The sequence below is a fragment of the Suncus etruscus genome, chromosome 5 (assembly GCF_024139225.1).
Source record: "Suncus etruscus isolate mSunEtr1 chromosome 5, mSunEtr1.pri.cur, whole genome shotgun sequence".
Taxonomy (NCBI): domain Eukaryota; kingdom Metazoa; phylum Chordata; class Mammalia; order Eulipotyphla; family Soricidae; genus Suncus; species Suncus etruscus.
Window position 1 is genome coordinate 8,607,965 of NC_064852.1, and position 17,292 is coordinate 8,625,256.

At 34.6% G+C, this 17,292-nt stretch overlaps 1 non-coding gene across 1 annotated transcript; it reads left to right on the plus strand.

The window, feature by feature from the left end:
- The first annotated feature begins 1,215 nt into the window (after positions 1 to 1,215).
- On the plus strand, positions 1,216 to 1,343 carry LOC126010202 (small nucleolar RNA SNORA51). The gene has a single exon (XR_007496325.1). It is a non-coding gene; the product is annotated as a small nucleolar RNA SNORA51 (small nucleolar RNA).
- Positions 1,344 to 17,292: the final 15,949 nt, after the last annotated feature.

Consider the following 17,292-nt stretch of genomic DNA (forward strand, 5'->3'; position numbering starts at 1 on the left):
ATGAATCTGGCCCCTTGACATTATTTTGAGAGTTTAAAATATCAATTTAGATCAAGGTGCCACTTAAACTATCTTACTTCCATATTCATTCTTTGTACAAATTTAGAGGTTAGTATTTAGGATTTCTCATGATTATGCTTGAGATCCCATATAGAAAGGTTATTTATTCTGAACCTTTCAGAGATTTATATTCTCTTCATAAATTGCAAAGTTCTCAATAGGAATCTAGCTCCTTTGCACTGCAACCCCATGTGGCCAGAGTTAATACCTGAGGTCTGGAGACAAAGTAATTATGGCAAATGGATATCACTCATGTTAACCTCTTCCCAAACAAACTTCTACATATAGCTATCAATACTTATTATTTTATATGGCTGACCTTTTGTCTTTAGAAAAGAGCTAACACTATTTTTCTTTTCCTATCAATCTTTTTTGTCATTGGTGTTACTAATACCATCAAAACTGATAATGATCCAGCCTACACTAGTAAAGTTTTTCAATCATTTTGCAATGAATGGCAAATCAAACATATCACTGGAATCCCCTATAATCTTCACGGACAATTCATTGTTGAACATGCTCATAGGACTCTCAAAACTCAATTATTTAAAAAAAAAAAGAAAGAAATAGGGGCATGCCTCCACTTAATTTTTATCCTTAAAATTATTTTAATTTATTTTAATTTACTTCAAGGAGAACCTCATACAGCTGCTGAAAGACACTTTCAAGAAAATGTACAGACTCAGAAAACAATTCAACTACCTGGATGAAAACTGATAAAGAATGGGTAGCAGGTAACCTAATCATTCAAGAGAAAGGCTATACTTATATTTCTTTAGAGGACAGTTCCAAAAAGAAACTCTGTGTTCCATTAAGCCTCAATAGAAGTTGATATCTCCAAGACTCAGAATGGTTTCAAGTCTTTTCATCACTTTAAGAAAAATATGTGAGGATCCTTTTGTTTATAAGCAGTTCAGCTTCATTTACACTTTTGTACAGAAATCACAGTGTAGTTATTTAAATTTTGGATTCCCAGATAATCCAGTTTTGTCAGTTTCCCTATACTCTTTTAGGTAGAAATCAAAAAGTAGAAACTCTTGCAATCCCACAAGGCCCCACATCATCAGGAAGTAATCAGATGATCTTGTCATCTCAGTTCCTAAAAGATCAGATTTTTTACTTCTTAAAGAAAGATAATTACAAGTTTTTTGTATAGGTTTTAACAACCTCCTGCTGTGTTCTTTACATTGGCTGTATGGAAAGAGGAAATACAGTAAATGCACCCCATATACACCTCAACCCAGGCCCTTTGCCTGATCTGTATTGTGAATTGGGGGACAAAAAAAAATAGAAATTTAACTTCTACTGAAGGTATCTTGATAATGTCATTATATATTTAGTTTAAGTTTATGCCAATAACAGGATCTCTAAAATTATTACTTATATTTTAAAATAATTTATGTGATTAGTAATTCTAATTTTACATTATAAACATTTTCAACTTTCTTTTCCAATAAAATAAAAAACAAAGTTTGTATTATCATCAATTTCTCTTTTAAATTCTATTTTTACTATTTAAATTAATTTTGTTGAGGCATTATAAATTGTAATCAGTATTAAAGATTCCATTTATAGTTGCAGTGCTAATCTCTCCACTAGTATGTCGAGAGCTTTTTGCTATTTTTCAAAGGCCATTCCCTTCTAAGTACATAGCCACCTAGTTTCTCAGTTCTATTGATTATTTATCATGATTTATAATACCTTGGAAGATATTTCTGTCTGCTTCATTCTGTGATATTAACCATGGCCTCACATAGTACTTTCAATGTGTTAGTCATTCAATATATATCTGATGAAGGAATGAGTGAAATTATTACATGATTTTGCAATTGAATAGATGAAATGAATAGAATCAATAAAACCAACGAAAAGATCCTAAACTTTCATTGTTAAAGTAAATACAAGGGCTGAAGTTATAGAAAAAAATGGTTAAGCACTTGCTTGCATGTAGCCAACCTGGTTAAATACACCCAGGCCAACCAGTAGAGATCCCAAAACATAGAGTCAGAAATAACTGTTCAGCATGATCCAAAGCAAACAAACATAAAAGAAGTTCATGTCTGAATTTACTTATTGATTTATATTTTTGGACCTTGGTAGATTCATTTGCTTTGGAAATGTTTTATTTACTCTCCTGTAAAAATCAAGATTTTTAGAGTATATTTATAACAATTTCACAAGATTGCTATAAACAATTAAGCACCGGATAATCTATATAAAAAAATAATTTTTAAGAAAGAAGCAACTGGGCCCGGAGAGATAGCACAGCGGCGTTTGCCTTGCAAGCAGCCGATCCAGGACCAAAGGTGGTTGGTTCGAATCCCGGTGTCCCATATGGTCCCCCGTGCCTGCCAGGAGCTATTTCTGAGCAGACAGCCAGGAGTAACCCCTGAGCACCGCTGGGTGTGGCCCAAAAACCAAAAAAAAAAAAAAAAAAAAAGAAAGAAGCAACTAATCAACATTATTCATCTATGATTTTACTATGCTTCTTGAACAAATAATTTATGTTAATCTGATATGAGTTATGAATAAAATTGGTAAAGTCACTGGAATCCCTGAGTGTCTTCTCTCTGTCCATTTCTTATTCAATTATCCTGATAAAATCCATAATGTACCTCATTATTCTCAGTTATGCTTTTACAATCTGCTAGAACCTGATTTTGCAAGAGGTTTCTCTTTTCTTGTAAGGAAACACAGAATCCTTACCTTGTCTACATTACTTTTACCCCATTGTTTCTCCCAGACCCCAAAACAAACAGCTTACACTCCAAAGGTAGAATCTTGCATAGACTGAAAATTAAATGTCTGTCCTCCAGATTTTGTTTGTAATAATAATTCTTTACAGGCAAAAGTTTGATAGTGCTTATTCTGTTGAGTCTATGCCCACATCAAGAGATTAAACTCATAAAAGAGAACCAACCTGTTCCATGTCTAACTTGGAACTTGTATGCCCACACATCATTAGAGAATATCAATGCAAGACTATTAATAAGTAGATTGTTATTTTCCATAAACTGATAAAGATTTGCCTGTAGTGGAATATATTGTAATTATTATAGCTGTTAAAACTGAGTAAATAGGTCCTTAATAAATGTTCAGGAAAAGTGCTCTTTCAAAGAAAATTATTATTCCATATTGTTCTATTAATACTCTTTTTTGATATAAGAAGATTATCAGTAATCCTTTAGAGTCCATCTAAACTACATCCTGTCTGATTTTCTAACATTTATTTACAAACTTGCAATTAGACTTTTTTTCATAAGCAGACTACCAAGCCCAAATTCCCATCTTGATTATGATTATTCTTTGGTATGTTCATCTTTTTAACCTGTCATATTTTTATTAGTAAATTGTTTCTCTTGCAAGTAGCTTTTAATATACAGTGGGTTCAAAAGTCTTCAAGCAGTTTCTAAAAGGGTTTCCAGAGGATATTTATAATCTCACAGTATTTACCAATTTATTGGACAAAAGAAGTTGGCATCTTGTCCCTTGATGGACAGAAGATAAACATAGTCATTGTGGACGGGGACTTCTTTCCATGACCAAAGTTTATCCTGAAGATCCCTTTCAGTTTATGCAATACTCTGAGAACATCCCGAAAGTCAGATTTCCAATAAAATCATTGTTCCTATCCATGACCATCTCACCCCTGGCTCCTTCATGGAATCCCTGAAATTGGCATGGAAAGCCCTGGAAAGGCAGATCTGCTGCTGTAAACTGATTCCTGGGGCTTTCCTTGTTACCAGAGTGACTTCTAAACAATAATAGATGATTGACAGAGGAACTGCCCCCTGTTCCTGTTATCTTCAGCCCTCTGTTTCCCCCAAAAGATTTGAGTCTGGGAACAGACAGATATAAATAAAGCTTTCTTCTCAGCTTCTTCTAGCACTGTCCTTGCCTTACAAATTCACTCTTCTCACCATGCTTATGAATTTATAATTGATTAGAAAAGCTTCTCTATATTAAGTTCCCTTTGTGCTCAAGGCTCTGTAGTTAGAGATGGATAGTCAATACTCACAAATCTTGTGAAATACCTCCCATTATTATTACCATTCAACACAGGAGCAAACAGAAGTTTGGTGTTGAAAAGGGTTTTCGGAGGCTACACAATGAGAAAGTGGCAGAGTGTCTCCAAAAATGGAAAAGAACACTATTTCATTTTTTTTTCTTTCATCAGTTATTTAATCAGTTATTGGAGGAGACAGGAATTTCCGGTAAGTCACAACAGTCATGTGGCTTTGAGGAATTTCTTCTTTTTTCTCTGAAACTTAGTTTCCATTTCTGGAAAATAATAGGATGGGGTGAGGTGAGGTGACTGTGCATATCCAAACTATAAGCGGTAAGGCTATTGGAAAGATGTAGCAAGTAGCCCAAACTATAATAAATAAACTAAAATATTAAAAAATATATGCGTTTCTCAATGGGGGCAGAAGGGGTCATTGAGACATTGATAGAGGAACTTTGTGTGTATATATACTATATTATATACAGTATATTTATTATATACTTTGTCTATATATATATGTATATGTATATGTATATATACATATATATATATGTAGCCATGGAACACACAATATTCCTGAAACTTTAATAGTAACAGTATTGTAAACATAGTACCTAAATAAAAATAGAAAAAAGTGCTATAATTGGGATAATGATCTTATTATGGTTCAACATCCTTGGATTTAAAAAAAAAAGGCAAAGGTTGCCACACACGAAGTGTTGAAATATTCCATTTATAAATTTCACCTACTCCTAAGTCCACTGAGAATTTTTCAGTAGGAAATTCCATCTGGCTAGAAAGAGGAAAAAGTATGAAAAATTAAGTGATCAAGATAAATAAGTCCAGATTCAAGGACTGTCCATTCAACACTTTTATAATTTTTGAAAAAAAAAATAAGAAAAAAGTCATAAATTGTTTAAGTCAGTATGGCATAGATTAGAACTTAAGAAGCGTCATTACTATTCTGACTCTGTTACTAGATCTTGACCAACTCATGCTACCATTTAGTAATCTGTTTCCTCGGGGAGGTACAAATAAACTTTCTCCTTGAATAGCTTATAGAAATAAAGTACACTCACAGAAGTGGTTTAACTTCTGGCTATTCATTATGGTATATATTGCAAGCATTTATAAGTACAGATCCAATGTGCATATCCACTCACTTCAGCCCTATTGGGTTGATTTCTTATGGGAATAAATCTATAGTAAACATAGAAAATGTGGAAGGTGATTTGATTTTCTCTCAACATCCTGACCATTAATGTATTTCATCTCTTTCACTCAGTTTTTGAGCTAAAAAGAAAAGACCAAAAAAACTGAAGTTTATGAAGACAGTAGCTTTGCTCTTTTTTTCTTTACCTGGTGGTTTTAAAACTTAAATATGAGCATCTTGGGTTTAAACTGAATATTGTTTGGATATTCTAATTGAATGTATTTATTATTATAAGTAACTATTTACAAGCAATCTATAATATATTTATATAAATCTATGTATATAATCTAATCATGTAAATCTATTTATGATCAATATATACTCTATTTGTATCTAATCTAATCTATTTATATGCACTCTATAAATAATATAGTACAAGCTTGCTTTGTACTATATTTGTCTTGTTTTGGGGCCACACCCAGAAGCACGCAGGTGTTATTCCTAGCTCTGCGCTCAGAAATCGCTCCTTGCAGGCTCTGGGGATGATATGGGCTGTCGGGGATTGAACCCTTGGTCTGTCCTGGATCATCTGCATGCAAGGCAAATGCCCTCTCACTGTACTATCATTCCGGCTCCAAATTACAAAGAATTTATTTATTAATTTTTTCTACCTGAAAGCAGAATCTATTTATTAATTTTTTATCTATTTATTAATTTTTAATTTTTAATCTATGTATTAATTTTTCCTACCTGAAAGCAGAGTTCTCTTTGAATAATCTTGAATAAATATGGCAAACAAAGACAAATTTTAAATTCCTATTTTATTTCTTAAACAAAGAATCCCCGGTAGGATAGTAGTCTTGATTTTTATTTGAATCTATTTCTCTTGGCTCAGAAGAATCATTCACCCAGAAATGAAGTTTTCCAACATGCTTTGTTTGAGGATCATACCTTTGGGCATTAGCCACTCTCGATTCACAACATTAAAACTAACACTAGATATAGAATCAAAAAAGTTTTCTCTTTACTCAGAAAGCACCAATAAAAAGTAAACAAATGGAACGATAAGTTAAAACAAGGATTCCTTTCACGTAAAGATAATCCCTTCTGATGTTTCATGACTCATCATGTTTCTTCTCCTACAAATTCTTCTTGAGCCAAATGCTGCCACCTTTCCTCCAGTCATGAGCCCACTGACTGTGTCCTCACATGCTAATGTTTCTGTCTGATTCCTTTTGAAGAAATGTTTTTCCTAATTTGGGCAAATGATATTGGCCTGAGTGCAAAAAGCTTGGTACTCCCCACCTGTAGTTGTATGCATGCAAACTAGCAAACTGTAGCAAGAGCATTCCAGACAACTTCCGAGCAGCGAACTAAAGTATGATTTATTGTGCACAGATTTTGTGGAGAAATCTTTTTCTAATTCATAGTGTTTCACTAAAAGAATCTCTGTTGCTCAGCTTTTGGTTTACACCCTGAGACCAATATCATGCAGACTTACATTATTGTTACTTTAATAGTCTGAATTATCCTTAATTATGGATACAATCAAAATAATACAGAATTATTTACCATAAAAGAATTGTTAATAATCTACAATATAAACACTAATTATGTTTCTATGTAACATGACTGTTTTGATAATACGTAGTATTAAACACTAAAAATCTAATAATAATAGCATATACTATATGTTACAAGTTCATTGCATATACTGTATGTTGAAAATTAATCAAACACCCTGCACACAGAATCTTGAAATTCCTCTAAATAGATATAAATGTACCATATAATTTTTACACACACAAAATGAAGGCTCCACAGTGCTGACTAACTTGATTATCTCACAAAGTTTATACATCAAGGATGACAATAATTTTCTAGTCTGACTGAGATGTTCATATACATCACAACTTTCTCCTTTTTTATTCTTTGTTAGGGAAACTATTCATGATATATGCATAGCATTGAGTTCTGGTTCTACTGCTTTGAGAACTTACCCACTACTCTTATCAGTGCTCACCTGAATCATCTTACCATGAATAATCTTGAGAGAATAGAACAATATCTGATATCATTTTCATATTCAACATCTTAGAAAAGAAGCAAGGCTTAAGCTGGCTGACTTTTTCAGTGTCATTCCTACACGTTAATCCAAAAGTCTGTAAATTGATTCAAAAAGTGTGATGGAAGAAAATAAAAAATTAACATTTATATTAAATAATGGTTAATAGTTATTGACTCTACAGAATTAGAAATATTTCACGGGGCCAGAAAAATAGCATGGAGGTGAGGTGTTTGCCTTGCATGCAGAAGATTGGTGGTTCGAATCCTGGCATCCCATAAGGTCCCCTGATTCTGCCAGGAGCAATTTCTGAGCATAGAGCCAGGAGTAACTCCTGAGTGCTGCCAGGTGTGACCCAAAAACCAAAAACAAACAAACAAACAAATAAATAAATAAAAAGAAATATTTTAATAAAACTTCTACAGTGCATTATCATTTAATTTTCCCAAAACTCTAATGCTAATGACAAAAATGATGTCATCCAACAAGATTACTATATATATATATATATAAATATATATATATATTTTTGGGGGTCACATCCGGTGATGCTCAGGGGTTACTCCTGGCTATATGGTCAGAAATTGCTCCTGATTTGGGAGACCATATGGGATGACAGGGGATCAAACCCAGGTCCATCCTGGATCAATTGCTTGCAAGGCAAACACCCTACCACTGTGCCATTGCTCTGGCCCTCAAGATTAATAAATTTTATAGGCCCCAGGTACAGTAAGTGATAAAGGTAAATTTCATATTCAGAACTTGCTTGTCTTAACACAAGGCTACAAAATGCTTCACAGTGGAAAACAAATTGTCCTATATATAATTCTCTAGAACTTCTAACAGTGTATAATGAGTGTGTTCTTTGTTCCTCCAACCCTTCATTTTTTTAATTTTCCAAAAGTCTCTATAACATGTTTTTTTTTATTGTGGGCAAAGTGAATTACAAATCTTTCACAGTAATATTTAAGGCACATAATAGCAATGAATGAGGGGCATTCCCACCATCAGTGTTTCCTCCCTCCACCCCTGTTCCCAGCATGCATCCCACTTCCCCCTACTCTACCCCCTGTAATGCTAGTGCAACAGTTCACCCCATGTACAGCTTGATGTAGATTGGGTATCATTTCTATTGTCGTTGACTTTGGATTTTGTATTCAAGACTGATAATTTTTTATTTCCACCAAATGTCCAATCCTTTTTAATTGAGTCTTTATCATGATATATGAAATCCTGCATGGTCTTGTTTTAGCATAAATCTCCAGTTTTCCTTCCCTTGCTACCCACCTTTATACTTTATTATGTAATCATATTAGATTCCATCTATACTCTCTTACCACTTGTTCCTGTTCTATCTTAGTTACTATGCCATATATATTTTCCTTTTGGATCACCACTCTCTACTCATTTACTCTAGCTCCTTCCTTCTGTATTTTCAAAATTGGGCCTCGCAAGCATCTCATCCAAAAATCTTGCCCCTCAATTGTTCTAAACTTGTCTGATATGCCTCTTTTATGTTTTTTCCATCTGCTTCTTTTCAGCATAACTATCACTGCACTGTTCACAGAAGGGAATGCGTATCTCCCTTTCTTTCCTGCTTTTGAAGCCCTGTTTCTAGTTAAATAGAGACTAGAAAAAAATCTTCTGAATTCTACTCCAGTATTCTCTATATTTTCCTCATTTTAGGATTTATGGAATTGAATGATGCCCATATAATGTATTTGTCTAAATGAGGTGCCTGGGGTTATGATGAATTCCTCTTAATGAGAAGTTTCTAGAATGTCAAAGTCAGCAGTTTTATTTTGACTAATAAATGGGCAGCTTAGATTTAGATAAGGCTGGTGAGAAGTGCAGCTAATTCCATGGAGAAGCAGGGAAGGGTAAAATAAAATCTGAGGATGCCCCAAACCTGGGTGACTTCTTTAGTGACTGTTGGTTGTAATACAGACATCAAACTTCAATGAGATATAGGGCATGACAAGGAAGGCTGAATGCCAGAAAGTATCATACATTGTGTTTGGAAGAAGTAAATTCTGATGTACATGCCTGATAACACAGAGATTACTCTGAAATCTGGACCAAGGCCTCCAGACTACTGCCCAAAGAAAGATATTTATTTATCTGTCATCTTCTTGCTTTAGTGCTTTCTTCCCCCACATCTCCATTAATATTTGAAAATGACTAAACAATAAATTAGATCTTTATCTCCTTGTTTTTTTTGTTTGTTTGTTTGTTTTGTTTTGTTTTTTTTGTTTTGGGGCCACACCCTGTGACGCTCAGGGGTTACTCCTGGCTATGCGCTCAGAAGTTGCTCCTGGCTTCTTGGGGGACCATATGGGACGCCGGGGGATCGAACCCCGGTCCGTCCTAGGCTAGCGCAGGCAAGGCAGGAACCTTACCTCCAGCGCCACCGCCCGGCCCCTCTCCTTGTTTTTTTAAGACTTCATCCATTCCACTTAAAATGAAATGTGAACTACTCATAGTGACCTACAAGACCCAGAAGGATCCAGTCCTGACTATCCCCCATCCTCTTGCTTTCTTTGTTCTTCTCTGATTCCATCTATTGGCTGGAATATCTATTTAACTTTGCCCTTAACACATCTACTTCATCCCCCCCTTTTGATTTGCCTTTTTTCCTCTAGAATATTCTTCTACCTTAGTATTCAGAGGGATATTCCACTTTAAAATTGATTTTTGTCCAAGTTCCAGTGTATAATCCTCAGAGGCTTTCTCTGACTGCTCTTGCTAAGACAGCTCCCGATATCTCCCCCTAATAAATTACCCTCTGCTCATTTCATTTATCTGTCTAATCTGATTAATATTCCTCATGATCAGAACCCATTGGGTTTTTGAGTCATATTTTTAGTCTTTTTAAGTCCAACATTGAGAGGAGTCTTGTCAGACTTGTTAAGCACTAAATCCACAGATGCTTAGAAGAATCCTCTCATCTTGAAAGTTATATAAATAATTTATTTGGTTCATGTAAAGACTGACATTGCATGTGATAAAAGCTTTTTGAGTATCTATGTGCAAAATATTAGCATGGCTCTTCACTATAACAAAGATGAATTGACAGCTCCTAGATGAATCAAAGAGAAATATAAAGGTAGTTAATCTAGCAAGTGGTAATCAGCTAATATAGCTCGAAAGGAATTAAAATATTGAAGAAGTCAGAGGGGGAGATAGATAAAACAATCCAGGAGATTTTATGGTAAAGGCCATCTTCAAATAAAGTTAGCCCTGGAGAACACATAGAACCTTGCTTGAATTTCTAATTTAATATGTTATTTACAAAGCTGTCAATAAGAGATATCCAGGAATAAAAGAACCCACCATCAGTCCTACCAGCAATGTCTGCAATCTGTCATCAATGTTTCCAGGTTTTTTCCCACTTTCAGCCCCCCTTCTTATTAGACATAGTTTAATTATTGTTTGAGTCCCATGCTTAAAGGAGCAATTGGCCACCATGGTAGATTAGAAATATATAGGCCTTTACCTCTACATCACTGCTGTACCAAGGTCCTGATTTTAGCTCTTATGTTACCTCTGAAGCACTCATTTTCCTTCCCCTCTCGGTTTTTCTCTTATCTTTTCACATCTGTTACCTAGAGCCAGAGGTTTTTCAAATTTGATACCTTCGAGTCTCTTGTCATATCATTTTATACCGTACTATTTATTGCAACTTGAATAGAACTGGCAGACGACATGCTAAATAAAGTAAGTCAAAGTAGGAAAAATACTGTATGTTCAGAGTTATCTATGGTATATACATAGGATTTTCATAAAATTAGAAAAGGAAAGGCATGTTCACTTACTGTGCTGTGAATTATTAAAGGAAAGGGCAACTTACTCTGTTATTCAGCTTTTTATTAGCAGAGACAGATAAGATATCTGGTATATCCCAGAGATTTGGTTAATATACACAAGGACTTACACAAACATAAGCGATCTTATTGTAAAGACCATTTCTAAGGTATTAACAACTGACTGTGACTACCAGATTGGAAAAACATGGCCTTATTCTTCTCATTTCTGATTTTAATAAGCCTCCTCTCTCTTCAAATTAAGCAAATATGATTCCCCTTCTTCTCCTTTTGTGTTGCACATCCAAAATAATTATTCTGAAATAGCAGTCAACAAGCCCCCTCTTATTCTCCTCTCATCCAAGAATAAATGGGTGTTGAATTCCTGAATAAAGGTGCCTTCATAGGCTGGAGTTAGAATATGACTGCAAAGGGAATTGTTAACATGAAAGAAACTGCTATAATGAAAGAGATAAACCTGAGAATGGCTGCTTGACAAAATGGTTGTATTTCTATTTTTTCCTCATTGGGGAGAGGAGAGAGTTGCCCAAGAATTGAAACACAAAAATACAATACAAAAATTCTATATTCATTGCTTCACTGTTTATAATAGACAGAGTCTGGAAACAACCAAGATGCCCTTCAACAGATGAATGGCTAAAGAAACTATGGTATATATACACAATGGAATATTATGCAGCCATCAGGAGAGATGAAACCTATACATGGATGTACATGGAATCTATTATGCTGAGTGAAATTAGTCAGAGGGAGAGAGACACACACAGAATAATCTCACTCATCTTTGAGTTTTAAGAAAAATTAAAGACATTACTGTAATAAGGTCCAGAGACAATAGAGTTAAGGGCTGAAAGGTCCGGAAGGACCAGCTCCCAAATTGAAGCTCACCATAAAGAGTGGTGAATGCTGTTAGGGACATAAGTACACTAACAACTAGCATGACACTTAAAGAATGAGAGAGGTAGAATGCCTGTAGCAAATACAGGCAGGGGTGTAGAAGGAAGGAGGGAGCATTGGTGGTGGAACTGTTGCATTGTGAATGAGTTATTCTGTTTATGACTAAAACCCAACTACAAACACGCTTGTAGTCATGGTGCTTAAATGAAAACATATATTTAAAAAAGAACTGTTCTGGAGGATCGAGTCCTAGGACAATGGTTCAATACAAGAGCTTACATATGAGGGGTTTTCTTTCTTTTTATTTTTCCTTTTTTAAATAATATCTTTATTTGAGCATCATGGTTATAAATATATTCATAGTTGGGTTTCAGCACCCTCCTTCACCATTGCAAATTTCCTGCCACCAATTTCCTTTTTTAAAAGGCTTGAAGTGCAGGGGTTACCTGGGATACTCTTACAGTGCTCAGGGACCTCCAGGGCCACACCTATCCGTGATCAGAAGACCTGGGTAGTGCTGATGATCAAGCCAGGGTCCACTACATGCAACCCATGTAACTTAACCACTGGACTCTCTTTCTCTGGCCCTCAAGAGGCTTAAATTGAATGCCGCTGAATTGAATGTCACTGAGGCTTAAATTGAATGCCAATAAATTCCTAATAAAATAATAAAACTTCTACAATATATTTACTAATACTACAAACACCATCCCATCACTCCAACCCTTCAGACTTTTTCTCAATTGGCTTTCTCACTTGAGTTTTACCTTTTCTGTACTGTTTTATTTAACTACTATGCATACCATTCACTTTTAACATCAATTTCAGGTACCTTTTAGTTATCTGGAGGGAGAATTGAATTCTACATTTTTGGTGACTCAATGTATCCCTCTATAAAACGGGATTTAGATGATTCCTACATATGATTAAGGCCTTTACTGTGATGTTGGGTGAGTGGTTTATCCTCCATGAATCATTGAAGAGGTCATTGCTACTGTTATTAGTTCGGTACAATCCAGCAAAAATAGGCACAGAGATATCAAGAGAGAAGCCTATAATAGTCCCCAAAGGAGGGTAAGTCTTTCTATCCATATTCTAGAAGAAAGAAGTTAGTTTTTATTCCAGGGCTTTCTGTTCTCATGATTTCTTTGGGGAGAGGATATGTATGGATGTGAACAGCCATCACATTCACTTCAGATTTACTGCCAAAGAAATGACTTTGGAATCTGAGTAGATATGAGTGGAAAGAGAAGGTGTTTTTCTATTTTACTAGAAATGAAAGGAGACTTTTAATGGAAGTCTATGTGACAAGGACAGAAAACTGGTATTTCCATTAAGCAGACAGAGTCATGTTTTCTTGTCTGACTATGGCAGAGAAGTCGGTTGAAAAACAAGAAAGTTGAAAAGAAATCTGTATTAAAGCCCTAGTGTAAAGAAAAGTATTTCCTCTCTAAAAATGGCTTCTTCTTCCTTTTAAATAAATAAAAAATATATAAACCCTACTTTATAGTCAAGACTTGACTTAGATTATGGTGCTGTGTCTGGATCAGTTGGTTTTGAATAAATCCATTATGCCTCTGGTTTTTAGTTCACATTATCTATAAACAATAGTTATAAATCTTTCTCCAAGTTACTATTCTGGTTCTATGGGTACAGAGTTTTGAAAACAAAAGGCAGACTTGGAAAGAGTTAACATGCACAGAGCCACCGACTTTCCTATAATATCTTATATTTTATGGACCAAAGGTTTGTGGTAGATAAAATTTACTTCCTCATAAATAACGCAATATTTATGGAATCTTTAGTTTAGAATAGCGGTGAATAAACTCCAACATTGTGCCAAGTCTAACCCACCTCCTTCTTTTTTTATGGACATAATGTTTTATCACAATATAACCACACAAAGTTGTTTACATATTTTCTATGGCAAAGTCTTAAATACTTGTCTAACGCCTTACGGAAGGGAAAACTGCTCATCTCTGGTTTAAGCACTGACTTGTTTCCTAAAATATTCTACAGAATTTAAAAATAAATAAAATACAGATGGTTCTTGATTTATGGTTTGACTTATGAGTTTTTAGCTTTACGTTGGTTTGAAAGCCATATGCACTCAGAGAAACTGTGCTATGAATATGGAATTTCCATCCTTACTTATAAGCTGCTTTAGTAATGCCAGCCAGCAAGATATCTTATCAGCCCAGGGTTCAGAAGGGTAAATAATGTGTGCAGAGTTCAGCTATGAGGTTTGGTACATGAGGTATATTAAAATACATTTTGGGTAACTTTTATTCAGCTTAAATATTTTCAGCATTGAAAGGGTTTATCGGATTCTGCATTTTAAGTATGACATCTGTAAAGTCTTCATTTAAGCACTTTCAGAGTCTGCTTATTGTCTAATTTGAACTGACCATATTCAGTAAGAAAAAAAAGAACCAGAAAAAGATGATCATGACTATATCAGGGAACAAGAGAAAAATTAAAATGTTACAGACTAAATGCTGAGTCCTCTCAACTGTTACTAGTTAAACTATATAAATTATTGAAATAATAATTGAGAGTTTTAAAGTCATAAAACTAATAAGTTTGACTTGGGGTTGAGGCTATACGTTCTGGAAAGCTTTTATATGTTATGAATGTAGAGAAATAAGTCTATGGAAGGAAAGAAAACAGTTGGTGTGAAATCCCTTAGAACAAAGGAAAGGGGACGCAGGCTTCCTGACTGCAAGACTAATGGTCCTGTTTCCACTTTCCACATGCTAATTACTGGAAAATATATTTATGTCTATATTAATTACTTTATCAATCACTTTCTGTCTATTCAATTTAAGACAAGAAAGAAACCTATTTTCCTATAATGCATATAGATAATATATATAAAACAAATAGGTAATAGGTATATAATAAATTCTGCATTATCAATTTGTAATAGGTATACAATGAATTCTTGGTTATCATAGGCAACTTTTCTAAATATAACATGAAATGACAAGCAATTGCTTTAGCATTCTGTATGTATAACCTTGTATAGAATTCTGTATGTATAGCATTCTGTATGTATAACCTCTGTGGTTAACAGGTGTCTAAAGCAGTTCTCAATGGTAAAAAAATATATACATTATTTACATTGTATACAATTATTTATAATAAAGTAATGGAGATTTATAAATTTGGTAACATTTTCATGGCCTCATAATTTGTGATCAGTAAAACTTGTATGTAAACGTGGGCAAAGATCTTTCCTCTGCAATCTGCTCACTCTGAGAGAAATGGGCAGGACATCTCCTGGAACTGGTCAGGAATGCAGAATCTCAAGCATGCTCATTCATGATGTGCATATTAACAAGATGTGTAGGTGATTAGTATGCACGTTAAAGTTTGAGAATCTAAATCAGGATGTTATGCTCCCCTGTGACAGTCTAAGGAAAGGAGTGAACTGCATTCTATGCAGAGATTAAAAAAACAAAGGGGTCAGATGTAAAATGTGCTCTAAGGAAAAGCATCAGAGTTCAATCTATATATTTGTCCTATTCCAAAATGCATATTAGTTTTGTTTGGGGCAGATTTGTACTGATTCTGCTGTCCCTAGAGGTTCCCAATTTCGTACAATGAATGTGTAAGATTTCTATTTTTACTCTTGACTGTGGTAAGTACAGAAGTAAAAGCTTCAGGACTGACTAAGAGAGTTGTAATCAGCCTAGAATTTTCTTGCAACACTGTTTAGTGTGTGTTTTTAGACAAGAGACAGGAGGAATTACCAGCTGCTCAGTAATTAGTTACCATTTCCCGAAAGTACAAGCTTTTCTCAATTCTTTTAGCGTGAATTAAAATACAAACTTAATAGTCATGTTTTCCCTAGAAAATGTCTGCAACTTTTCAAAAATATCCAAAGTTGGTAGGAATATGTTGTGTTGGTCTATTGTTTATAATTTTAATAAATATTTCCACCTAATCATCAAAGTAAGTCATTTAGCCTAGTCATCTTTTGCCCAAGTTTATGGAAATTTTCCTCCATTCCCTCCTTTAGGGAGATTAGAATATGTGATGGCTGTTCACATCCATACACATCCTCTCCCCAAAGAAATCGTGAGAACGATTTGGAGAACATCACTTTGATGGTGTCAAACAACAGTAATCACTTCCTTTTGTAACCCCACACTTGGTGTGTGGTGGTAATTAACAGTCTTCCTGTCACTTGATTTCTTCTTTGGCCTATGGAAGATAGTGGCATCCACCATTATTGGGTCTGAATAATGGTTGTTTACTTCCATTTTTTATCTCATACAACACTGTAGTATTACTAACCTAATGGTTTTCAAAGATTCAAGAGACCTCAGTAACCTTTGGGTTTATAAATCTTTAGATCCTATTCCTAAATAGTCTGAAGGAGTTGTATTCGAACTGTATAAGTCTTAGAACTAGAAATCAACATTTTAAAGATCCTTTTCTAGCCTCATTCCCAACTCCTTAAGCAAACATAAATTCCTCAAGCAATCTCAATTTCTAATTGGAAGTGTTTTAACACTTAAGGGCACATCTTGGAATGGTCTGGCCCTTGGAATATCAATTTAAACTGATTTTATAAGGGGAGAAAGTATCACAAAAAAGATGAAAGTTTTAAAACCTTTCCCTTGAATTTCCAGTGATTACCGGTTAATATATCCTGGCTTTTGTTAGGATGACATAAATAGTAGGATTAAGAACTTACTCCTAGCTCTGAACTCAAAGTTCACCCCTGATGGTTATCATATAGAACTCTGGGGAAGAAACTTTGATCAGTCACATGTAAGGCAAGCACCATACCCACTGTACTCTCCATCTGGCCCTTGAGTTCCAAATCATAATCTAGTTCTCAGGTGATGGAGACATCATCTTGACTTCAACCTACGAGAATCACATAGTTGGATCATGTCCTATCATATCTTATATGGAATGGTGAATAGCCAATGTTATTAAAATAATGAGATTCCACAATTTTGACCTCTTTGTTATCCTGTAAATTACACTTGGTGGAATTCTTTTCCACATATGATTGTAGTTGTTCTACTTATATGATTATATATGGTTAACAATGATACTAACTTCTCTAAAATTTTCTTCATCATCCTCCTATCCTGCCTGTTTTACAAAGGCAAAATTGGCAGTCACTTATTTATCCATAAATAAATATTCAGATCAAGCAGTACCCCACTCATTCTAGTAATTAGGCTGTATTATGTCTATTCATTTATTTCCCAATTTCAGATTTCCCCTGCTTGATTAAAATAAATTTATGGTGTAGATCAATTTC